Source organism: Hylobates moloch, unplaced genomic scaffold (assembly GCF_009828535.3).
Source record: "Hylobates moloch isolate HMO894 unplaced genomic scaffold, HMol_V3 SCAFFOLD_9, whole genome shotgun sequence".
Classification (NCBI taxonomy): Eukaryota; Metazoa; Chordata; class Mammalia; order Primates; family Hylobatidae; genus Hylobates; species Hylobates moloch.
In genome coordinates this window covers 44,081,907-44,094,429 of record NW_026652284.1, presented here as the reverse complement: position 1 = coordinate 44,094,429, position 12,523 = coordinate 44,081,907, and the positions used below count along the sequence as shown (strand labels likewise).

General features: G+C 38.0%; 1 protein-coding gene across 2 annotated transcripts in view; it reads left to right on the top strand.

The window, feature by feature from the left end:
- The window catches only part of XKR4 (XK related 4), a 419,899-nt gene extending 412,441 nt beyond the window's left edge, over positions 1-7,458 (top strand). For both annotated transcript variants that reach the window (XR_009214762.1, XR_009214761.1), the window contains exon 4: positions 5,447-7,458. The gene's annotated coding sequence lies outside the window, so the exon portion shown is untranslated. The remainder of the gene's footprint in view (positions 1-5,446) is intronic.
- Positions 7,459-12,523: the final 5,065 nt, after the last annotated feature.

Here is a 12,523-nt window from a genome sequence, read left to right as displayed (position 1 = left end):
TTCTGAAGGATCTCATCTTTTAAACAGCTGAATAAAATAGTTCTGTGTCACTTCAAAGTTTCTTTCTCTGAACAGATTGAATTGAGCAAAGAAAACCTCTTCTGTCCTTACCAGGATTGTGTAAGGTTACACATTTGCTTTTAAATATACCAAATGCCATTGAATGGAAACAAGTTCTGACACAATGTTTAGACAAGAATCCAGAGATTTTTTTCTAATGAACCATTTTCTAGACTAAATATATGCTCCCTTGCATTTTCCACATATCTTTGCCATTAGCCATTGCTGTTTCTATATAAAGCTTGGATGAGATGCCTGCATTTTTATGTGCTAAGGAGAATTCCTTAAAGCCTTTTTAAAAATAGCTCATACTGTCATTCAGATTATAGCTCAGAGGATGGTTGAAGCACGTGGTGAAAACACAGGAGGACTGGGGTGATCATTCCTATAATTTCAGTGACAGATGCAGATCAATGTTCTTTGTCTCGGCAATCCAATGTCATTTTTGAAAACAATCAAAATGATCGCTTGTGTCAGCTTCTAACTCATAACACTCCTTCTCCCACCTGATGCTCCAGTGTTTCAAAATGGCCGAGGATGGGCGATTCCACTCTATCCCCCATTTCTGAGACTCTTGTCTGGACCTGTAACAGGCCATGAAATGCCCTGAGCATTCGAGTGGCATCCCTTCTCCTCACATAGGCACCTGGGTGGCAGCATCAGGCCACTGCAGAGCTCTCTGTGTTGACATATGTCTTGTCTAGTTGCTGTCCTAAAAATGGGCACGTCGCAAGCCTCTCAATCAACAGCCTCGACAGTATCATTACTCATTCTAAAGTAAAACTGCAGAATGTGGGTGGAATTGTATAAAAACATAATGAGCCATTTAATTTTGCTAATTGAAGCAATTAGGCTAGCACGCAAGCAGCCTGCTCTCACAGCAGAAAGCCACATGGAAGAAGTGCCAAACAGTCATTTGCATTTATATATATATATATATATATTTTGCAGGCAGTGACCTAGCCCCCAAATGTAAAGCTTTTGTCAACCTTGAGGCCTATATTCTGCTAAACAAGAGATGGCTTAATGTCCTTGAAATATTTTCGTAATATACTGACAGCCTATGTCATAAACAAGCTGCCTAAATCAAGTTTTGCTTTTTGTTATTTCATTTCCCAATAGACTTTCTTACGGTTCCATCTCCCATATTGAGAGTAGCTCACCACGATGGATGGTTTACTGTGTACCTAGTGCTGGACTAAGAGCTGTATCTATGTGGTTTCATTTAGTCCTTACTGCCATCTGTGAGTTAAGCATCATTTACAGATGACAAAATCTGTAAATGGCTTAGAGATGTCAAGCAATTTGCCCAAAGGTCCCACAGCTAGGAAACAGCGGGGCTGAGGGTTGAGCACAGCTTTCAACAACTACGACTTCTGGGAGCCCAGTGACTCCTCCCACAACATCTAGTCATGATTTGGCAAGGCTTCAGAAGAAGCAGAATCACGGTCTGATGATCAAATTTTTCCAAGAAAATTTTATTTAAAAGTCAAAGATGTCCTTCAAAATGAACAGTTGAAAATGTAAAAGTCGATGGGAAATGGAAGTCTCTATCACCTGTAACTAAATTTTACCTTAACTCTAACTCATAGTAGGCAGATAAATGCTATTCTTCCATTCCAGTCAACTGTCCCCCTCCTATGGCTCCACTACGTATTCAATTAAGTGATTGATAAATATAAATTAACCTGATGCCATGTCTCTTGTATTTTATATGTGTAAGCTATTTTCATCCAATTAAGCAGACTGAAAAAAAACTAAACCCCACTACCTACTTTGGCATTTTGACAAGATAGAGAGAGAGGAAAAGAAAGAGGGAGGGAGAGAGGGAGGGAAGGAAGAAGGAAGGAAGGAAGGAAGGAAGGAAGGAAGGAAGGAAGGAAGGAAGAAGGAAGGAAGGAAGGAAGGAAGGAAGGAAGGAAGGAAGGAAGGAAGGAAGGAAGGAAGATCTAACAAGTCTTTGAAGTGATGTTTTTAAATTATAAGGTAATTCTGTTTCACTGCCATAATTTTTCCCTAAATTTTATTTAATATCTTGCAGGTCACAAAATTTAATATTTAAGAGGATTATTAAACCACTAGCTTGAACAATCATATAAGTCTAGGAACCTTATTTTAGTGTTAGATGCCAATAATACTGCAAGTGTCGACCAAATATTTGTTGAATTATAAAATAATTGATGTGTTCTTTCCCTTCTCACTTTAGATATAGCATGTCTGAAGGTCTGCAAGATGACAGAGTTGTAACCCATTCAATGATATTGTTGCCTAGTAAGCTGTGTGTGTGTTGTCTGAACTGATACTAAAAAGGTAGCTGATAATAAACCAAAAATTTTCTCAACCCTGGTGTTTATTTTTAAAAAATCTTCAATGATCAATATGAATGTAGTGTATTAAAATACAAGTAGCTATCTTCCTACTTTGATTTAAGAGATCTTTATGAATTTATATAAAATTAGAAGTCACTGATTTTTCTAGGAAATAGCATGTAAAATAAATCTAAGTGTTGCTTTATCACTTTATTTTATAGATGAGACAACTGAGATCCAAAAAGAACAGATAATTTTTGTGACCAGGATTACACAATATACTTTTATTTTCTCCGAGTCATTTATTCAGCAAGTTTGACCTCTACAACTTGTATGGCTAGGCAATGCACAGTCAAGCACAAAAGGAAAGTTGCACTGAAATAGCTCACAGTCTGGCTATTAGCAGCACAATCATAGTTTTCTGACATCAACTCTTACTCTTTTCTACTCTGCCACACTGCTTCTTCTCTTCTCAATATCTGTATTTAATTCCATATTGAAGCAAGAAAGAAACACAGCTTTTCTAAGACTATGCAGTTATGTGTCACTTAAGGATGGGGATATGTTCTGAGATATGCATCGTCAGGCAATTTCATCATTGTGTGATGGAGTGCACTACACAAGCTTAGATGGTATAGCCTACCACGCTCCTAGGCTATATGGTAGAGCCTATTGTCCCTAGGCTACAAATGTGTACAGCATGCTACTGTACTGAATACTGTAGACAACTGTAACACCATGGTAAGTACTTGTGTATTTAAACATAGAAAAGTTACAGTAAAAAATATAGTATTATTGTTTTATGGGATCGCTGTCATATATGCAGTCTGTTATTGACCAAAATGCCACTGTGTGGCAGGTGAGCCTCACAATATACAATTAACGTATAAAAAATGATGATGAACATAAAGTAACAATACCAATACAAAAAATATCAACACTAGATGACTGCTTATAAAGAGAAAAGTAATTTTATAATTTCTTTATATGACTCGCCAACACTAGATATTTTTAAATTAATGTCACCAACACAAAAAAAATTGAAATACTCTCTTGGTGCATAGTATTTGATTGAAAACAATCATTTTTGGATAAACTTTGGAGCGATTCTTGAGAACTTATTTCAAGAAAAGGCATGAAATTGGGAGCCTCCAAAGTGAAGAGTTTTCCAATAGGTGACTTCTCTGATTTTTCAAGAAAGCATTCTTCACTTACTGTATTTCTCCAGCATACTGGTTATTTAGGAATTACAAATTTCCCGACATAAACATGAACTGTTGCTCTAAAGCCTTTCCTCTGATGCCCAGAAGAGCAGCACTGTGCTGCATGACAATTTCAGGAGTCAGGAGTCAGGACAGTCAGCCCCAGCTCCCTGGGGAAACCCACACTGGCTTTGGACCCGATTGCATTCTCTCCTGCAATGTGGCCCTGAGTGATTGGCTTCCCACATATGTAAGGAGCAGATTGTTAAAGATCACTATTAACTTGTATAACTAATTTTCCTTATGTGAAATAATTCTGGTCAGGGAATATATAAACCCATTGGCCCTCTAAGGAATAGAAGAAAGGAGAGAAGAAAGCATATTAACTTTTATGGGTACAGAATAATTCAAGTTCCTTGACGAGTCACATTATGTATTAATAAAAGAGTTGACCTAATAAATGTTACAAGCTACCATGATCTCTAGGTTCATGCCACCATTACCACATTCCTTACTACAATTATTGCTATTTTAGTCATTGGACCAGACAAAAAGAAGCATATAATTACTGATATAATATTTGCTAAGCAAAGATCTTGTTTAACAAAACAAATCAACATCAAAACTAATTAATCAAAATATTAAGCAAATATTACCAGCACAGTACTGACACAAAATTTTCTCTTGTGCTAGTAATTGAAGTATGTCATCTACCCTGTTATTAGAATTTCAGAAAATAAGCCGGATGCGGTGGCTCACGCCTGTAATCCCAGCACTTTGGGAGGCCAAGGCGGGCGGATCACAAGGTCAGGAGATTGAGACCATCCTGGCTAACATGGTGAAACCCTGTCTCTACTAAAACTACAAAAAAATTAGCCGGGCATGGTGGCGGGCGCCTGTGGTCCCAGCTACTCGGGAGGCTGAGGCAGGAGAATGCATGAACCCAGGAGCCAGAGCTTGCAGTGAGCCAAGATCGTGCCACTGCACTCCAGCCTGGGCGACAGAGCAAGACTCCGTCTCAAGAAAAAAAAAAAAAAAAAGAATTTCAGAAAATATAACGTTTTGTGTTTTTATTATATTTCCATCTACCAAATTGTTGACCTTCTCCTCCTCTCAATTGCTTAATTTATATTAAAATGGATTTAATCAAATTATTACTTCATTTAAGTACTACAAATGTTATCAGATGGAGATGTAGTTAAGCTAATTTAATTTACCTGTTCTAGTGGCATTCCGGTATGGAGCTGTATCAAATCAACCTTTAATTATTTCAGATTAATTCATCAAGAAGTTCCAAAACACTACTAAATGTGTTGAAAATATAGTTTGAGTTTCTGTGATTGTAATCAAAATTCATATTTTGATCGCACACCAGTAGAACACATCTTAACACCAGCATTGCCATTGTGAGTCTGGAAAATGAGCACGTTGTGTGTTGAGCGCTGTTGCATTCACTTAGCAATTAACCTTTGACCTGTGGTTTTCTGCTGAGCCCTTTGTGATTTTTTTTATTCTATTGAAATTGGGAGAAATAACACACCTTAACATAACCAAAAAAAGGAGACCTGTAAGCTAGTGAAAGAAATGTCATTTTATATCATTCTTTCAAAAAATTAAAATATTCAACTTCCCTTATTAACCTTTCTAATGCATTGTACATAAAAGAGGAAATGGATTTCTGAAGTATATTTTGAAAGCCTGGGGTGAAACATTTTCCACGGTCTGAATCGGAGGCTTGGGGCTCTGTGGAAAGATGTAAATCCCTCCTGCTGTAAGAGGAGGGAAGGCAGCAGTGAGCTGTCACTCAGAAATACAGTCTCCACTGTCACAAAGCTGCCTATTGCTGATGCTATCGATTCCCTTCTTTTTCTACAGAAACATCTTGGAGCTTGTCAAGCTTTACTGGAGGTGATTTGCAGTTAATTAATTCAACAGACACTTTAATCTTGCAAATTCTTGACTTGTAATATTGTAACCAAGCTCCTGCAAGGGAACATTAATCAGTTAGTGAAAAAGGAGCACTTCCGTTCAGCCGTAGTACCATGACGTGCACAGGCCTGAAGAGAAAGACCTCTGTGAAGTGGAGCACTAGTGAATTCCTGCTACCTGCTTCTCATTGCTCATGCTATGAATATTCATCTGCTTCATTTGTTTTTTCCAGTAAATGCTGTTTTGAAAAAAAAGAAAAATATTCCCGGGGGCTTGCATAGCTCACTCAGAGAATGGGGTACTGGGTCGTGGAGACTTGCTTTAAATGGATTCGAATCCACATGTTTGGAAATGAAAATAATGCACTGTCATCTGTTGAATAATTGATCTGTCTGAGTACAGTTGCTGCTTTTATTTCGTTTCTTGAGACTACCATTGTCAGCATTGTAATAACCAATTTATAAAAATTGAGTTTTTATTCAGTTTCAGAGTAAAATCTGCATGGGTGCAGCTACTGAATAATTTGATTCCTGCCTTCCTAGGTGGTGACATTAGCAGTTCCAAACCAAGATCCATTTCTATGTGGAATTGGCTATCCTGTTGCTTCTCAGGCCCTGCAAAACCTTAGTTACGAGCTCAAAGATCACGAATCTGATATTCTTTTTTTTTTTTTTTTTTTTTTTTGAGACAGAGTCTTGCTCTGTCGCAGGGGCTGGAGTGCAGTGGCACAATCTCGGCTCACTGCAAGCTCTGCCTCCCAGGTTCACACCATTCTCCTGCCTCAGCCTCCCAAGTAGGTGGGACTACAGGTGCCTGCCACCACGCCTGGCTAATTTTTTTGTATTTTTTAGTAGAGATGGGGTTTCACCGTGTTAGCCAGGATGGTCTCTATCTCCTGACCTCGTGATCTGCCCGCCTTGGCCCCCCAAAGTGCTGGAATTACAGGCATGAGCCACCACGCCCAGCCCCGATATTCTTAATGACTAAATTTTCACATAGAGGTAAACAGGTCATCTCTTAATTTAAGACTTGGTTCTTTCTCCCTTCCTTCGGGTTTTTTTTTTTTTTTTTTCTCAAAGAAAGATTTGAGCTACAAGATAAGAATGAAGTTACCAGAAGTTATCAGGTCATAGTTTCACAGTATGCAAGACAGTCGGGCCTTCATATGTTCTTGTAAAGTTTTCTGTCTAATCTTTTGGTGTAACAATTTTAGGAGTTCACCCTAGATGAAAGAGTGGAAGTCATCAAATTTGTCAACAAGCAGTCTAGAGGAAAAATGAGAAGAGGAAGAAGCAGGGATTCTTTTTCTTGTGTTTCGAAGATGTTTCTCCTCCCTAAGCTATCACCTTGGTAGTTATCACCAAAATGTATAATAGCAAGTACTACTGAATGATCTTCCCAGTTATCAGCACTAGTATCACGGCGAGTCAGTTTTCAGAACTAGCTCTTGGTGCAAGCCCTGAAATAAAATGGGGATAAAAAGTGGTCTACCACCATGTGACTTATTTTCAATTGCCAAGCAATGAAAACTAACAAGTTAAAGAAAATGTTCATTTTCTGAACCCCAGAGCCCACATAGGTACAAAGATACTCTGTAATGTACAATGAAGTGGCCAATCGTGGGGATATAGGAGCAATAAATAGTACTCTTAAGCAAGGTTCATGGGTAAGAGTTACTCTAGCAGGATTGGGTGTTGGGTCAGAGGGTATCTGTTAATGTAGAGGCCCAAGTATGGTGATGAAGAGAAAACCTGTCAGTGGCTCATCCATAGTATTGGCCTTTTCACAGAGCAGAGAAGTTCAAAATAGTCACTGCCAGTCCATAACTATAACAACAGACATGTCCACTTTGGAAAGGCTAGGGCCTGACCAAAATGGGAAAACAGAGGTGTCAGTGGTGTCATGTCTAAGAGTGACTCTGTCATTAGGGGAACCCACCCCTTGTGATAGCTCTCCTTGACCACTGGCCCTTATGGGCTCTGCAAGAGAGCTTCTGGTGGGTTCTAAGATAAGGTATTCTAAGGTATTGTAAGTCACCCTTGTTTGTAGAACATGAACAACTTAACCACCCCTCCTTTTAACAGCAATGAGATTCAGGGTTACCATGGCCTTACTCATCTTCCCATTGTAAATATATCACGATGTCACAAGAGCCTCTGTGTCCAAACACACTAAACTGGGTTTACAAGCATTAGAATCTTTCACTCATATTGTGAATCTCAATTCTGCCAGTCACCTAGTCTGTGTATCTATTCCCAAACTGGAAAAAATAATTCTTGTGAGAATAATTTTCAGAATAATGGAAGTGGAAAGAAATGAACAGTTAAACAATTTTTCAACATAGACAAAACCACTGGACCATTGATAGCCCTCAAGCTCTGATTCTTCCTCCTGACTAAGTTTCTTTTCTGTGGGGGGCTTTCAACATCTGAATTTTCCAGATGATTGCTGAACCATCATCACTAAACCAAAGTAGACAAGGAGTTATTAAAAAATAAAGACTGTCCACATGACTGCAAATATCCTGATAAAAAGTGGCAAAGTAGGTCACTCAAGTGGTAAATTTGGTCTTCATGATATCAAACATATGGATATTTGGAAAAGTCGAGATGTTTGAATTATACAGTTTTCCGTCTGGGTGTCTGGTGTTTCTGGATAGACAGACAGCTCAGGTGTTGTAAGTAATGGAATTGAACTTTCTTGCGCTGTAAGCAATTGCTGGTCATATTCTGCAGCTAAAAGTCTCTTCGTTGTGCAAAGAGAAATAATGCAAAGCAAATGATATTTAATTCTTATTTACTTTCAGCAAACACATGAATGAAAGAGGTCCGGTAGGCTGTCCTGGGCATTCTGGGCCTGGCTGCAGCATACCCTCCTTCACTCAGCCCCTGTCAGGCAAGAAACTTTCTATTCAGTCTTTGCTATCTTTCATAAATTGTATCATTGCTCTTCTGCTGTTCATATCATCTTAGTTATTCACAAAGTCTACTTGATAAAATGGCCCAAGGGAAATACAAGTTTGTTAAGTTTTTATTCTTCAAATAGAAGTTTTAATTTTAAGCATTCCTTATGATATTTTTTAAGCCTAAAAACCATTCAAACTGCTTGACAAAATTATTTCATGGTGAATTTTATGATGTTGATAGAAGTAAAAGCTATTTTTCCCAAACCAAACAAAATATCATACATAGTTTTTTGGGTTTGGTTTGTTGATGTCATGCCAATTTCCAAGCACCAACTGGTTACTACGAACATGGGAATATTTAGTGATTTCTTTGTAGTTATCATTAAAATTCCTGGGAAAAAAAGAAAAAGTTTACGTCAAAGGAAAATTCACTTCCCAGAAGGAAAGTTTGAGATGTTCATCCTGATATTTGCATTCCTGATTATTTGTGGACATTTCTTCATTGTAACAGTAGGAAGCTGAGCTTGTTTCTCCTGATTTGACACTGGGTTGGTGAGCATTGTCTCAAATTTTGTGGTTGCCTCATTTATGGTCCTGAAGCTTAGCAGAAAAACAGACAAGCTATTCAGACCAGTTTTCTTTAAGAGCACTTATGTTGCAGAACATGATACAAATGATTTACCATGAGCAGGAACACAGAGTACCAAAAGGTATTCAGCTATGCAAGGATATTGAGGGGTTTTCCAGAGAAAACTTAAATGTTTTGAAGATTTGTAGGTAGGGTTTTGATTGTGTCACATTCTACACTCAGTGCCAAGTTAGAATGACTTTATGGGGAAGGCAATAAAGTTACTTGTTGAGTCCTTCCTTCCCTTACATGCAGAATGTTTTTATGAAATCAAATGGATCCTCCACTTTGTGTAGCAAGGACCCCCCAGGCCCCACAACGTCATCACTGTGAGTCCTATCGCAGATGTGTGTACCAGCCCAATTCAGTTTTGCTTTTCTTTTTCCCTGAGATTTTCACTTCACCAAATCCCATTTCAAATCTTTTTGCCTTCATGTTACCAACAGGATGTTTAGTTGAATCACAACAAAGAGGTGACAATCTATTGTCCTCCACAAAAGCATGAGTCATTTTATTCAGTGATCTTTGGTAGTATGATAATCAATGGAATTTATGGTGTCGTAGAAAACCAAAAATCCCTGTGTTCGATATATTGACTGTCTTAAATATACTTAAATATGTTATTCTACAAAACAATATCCTTTTACACTATGGGATGGATTCCTTTCTGGATGCAGGGATGGGAGGGGCTATGGGTCAGTGACTGGGACAAAGGAACTGGGAATCTCTGCACAACTGAGCCCTAATCCCTGGTCCATCTCTCCAGCCTCGGAAATTCACCCTCGGCCTCATTTTTCCCATATGCAAAAGAGAGATACTTATTTACCTACCTCATAGGGGTGTTGTGGAGATTAGCTAGATTTGCTAAAGTACTTGTAGGTTAGAAAGTGCTGTCATTCCTGAGAACTGGCATTAACAGAGGAGAGCTGTGTGCAGCACGGAGGAAGTGGAGTCTGAGGAACACAACAGCAATAACTCACCAAGCAGAGAATACAATGGTTCTTCATCACTATATAAAACTAACACTTTTCCTTCAAAGGTCTATGTATAATTTTCTTCAATGATTAGCTTTTTAATGAGACAACCCCTTTCATCCAGACATTGAGATGCTTTATATAAGTTGGCAATTTTCCTATTAACCAAACTGAATTTTACTAAATGTTTATTAAAATGCACCCAGAAAAATTGTCTCCTCCTGATGCCTGAGGGGTTTGCATGCCTGATCCTAAGCTGCATTTTTTCAGAATGCATGCATGATGCCCCAGTTCTGTACTCATGATCACCAGGTGGCGTTCTGAAATCCACTACCTGGGAAAGATTTTTAACAGATATTAGTGAGATTAGAGTTGGTGTTATTTCCATTGAGTATCCTCGTCACCCCTAAGATGACACATCTTTACAACACAATATAAGAATATAAAGCCTTATTTCCGCCTGGAACTCCTGAATTGATTTATTTTCACGTTATAACTACATTTCAAATATTTCAGAGAAGTTTTTACACAGGGCTTCAGCTATATATTGATATACATATGCTTACACGTGCTTAAGTGGGAATTCTACTGAAGGATAAAGGAGACAGTGAGAAAACAGTATCAGAGAATATCCTGTACAACTTCCCCAAAAGTGACAAGTTTTCTTGTACTTAAAAATTTAATCCTGATAAGAACTAATGTGAAATAACATGATTTTGGTTTATAAATATTTGTAATTTTTGAGACATAGAGGCAATATCGTGATACAAGAATACATCCATAAAACTAGACTAGCAAAGCAGATAATGTTTTCATGATATGGCTTCATGAGGCAAAGTTGTTGTACATCAATATTATCATTGTGCCCTTATTTAATGATTATATTCCATTGTGAAAAAAATGTGCACACTCTTAGAAATATAAAATGGGTTTCAGAAAGTTTACCTTGAGAAGTGGGTTTGAAATCATCTTGGGCTTGGAGCTGACATAAGATACGCACTCCATATAATCTCTTCTGGATTCTAGAGTCTAATTGGCAGTGATATTTCAAAGCCTTAATATTTCGAGGTGATTAATTAATATCTAATGCATAGTATTAAACTTTCTGAAGCATGAATTTAACCTAGGGAATTATCTGATTCTTTTTTTTTTAAGTTTGTGCTGCCATACCAGACTGAAGTATTGTTTTTCTAGACTAATACTATGAGAATAGTGAGTCAAAAAATAATTGGGACTGTCCTTTTTCCCCCGCCCAGTTCCTAGTATCAATACTTCCCCAACCAGAAATGCAGCAGAATATCCTTTTTGTTATAAAGGAAAATACTGTGTTTTTATTTGTCTTTGCAGAAGAAAACTGGTGTTGCCTATTTGGACTAGATGTAGGGGCCTGGAGGAAGGAAGTGGCAGCTTTGCAGGTGGGGTGACCAGGATGGGAGGAAGATAGTGGGGCGAGTATGTCATGGGGAGATTTTGCCACAAAGATACAAAACAGAATTGAAGTGTGTTAGCGCTGGAAAACCCTTTGAAATGACAGAGTCTAGATTCTTCACCAAACAGATGAAAAGACAAGTAGAGACAACATGTACTTGAGATATAAGCTATACATCTCATCACTGGAAGAAAGGAGACTTCAGCCTCTTCAAGGCTTTCCAGACCACATGGAACTCTGCAGAGCCCTCCTTGAAAGTTTTTAGAAAAACTACAATTTTCAGCAAAGATTCATGTGATTATGCTGCTGAGGACCAGTCACTCTGTAAACATCACATATGTGATGCTTTGTAAATATATTAATTGTGGTTAACTTTCATGGATATTTCCCATTAACATTGTATTCCATGAACAAGTGATAGAAAACATATGGAAATTCTCTTTTGATCAAAAGGAGTGTCTCCCAATTAGTTTACATGTGTTAGTGTTGCTCACATATTATTATCATCATCACAAAATTCCTTTTATATCTAGATGGTATCAAATAAGAAAAGAATGCATCATTTGGTCAATTGCTTATTGAAGATCCCATCTGAAGCCTTTCTTTGGTAAAGAGGGCAGAAAGAGACCATAGCTATTCTTGGATGAGAACCTTGCCTCTACTAAATAGTTTCTGCTTTTCTCTCTGTAGCCAGACAGCTCAATAGCCTAGGGAGAGAGTCGATGAAGGATATGCAAATTACATGTTTCCCATTCTCAGAACAAAGACAGCAACCAATGAGCCAGAGGTTTCTTCCCTCTTTGAAACCAAATAGCACACTGAATTTAGGGCTATGACAAAAATGTTGTTAAAGCAAGAGCAAAATCATCCTTCTTGTGGATTCTTTTCTCAGTGTTTACTTAATTCTTTTTGCAGTTTGGATTGGAGTTTCTAGTAATGATAATTAATGCCATTTTACACGATAGCTTCAATGCAGAAATGGTGTGAGCCTGAGTTACAAATGAGATGACCAGGGATACAAATTTCGTCTGTACTGACATCCTACCAAGCAGATTGGAAATAAATACTACCACCACTAATATTCTGA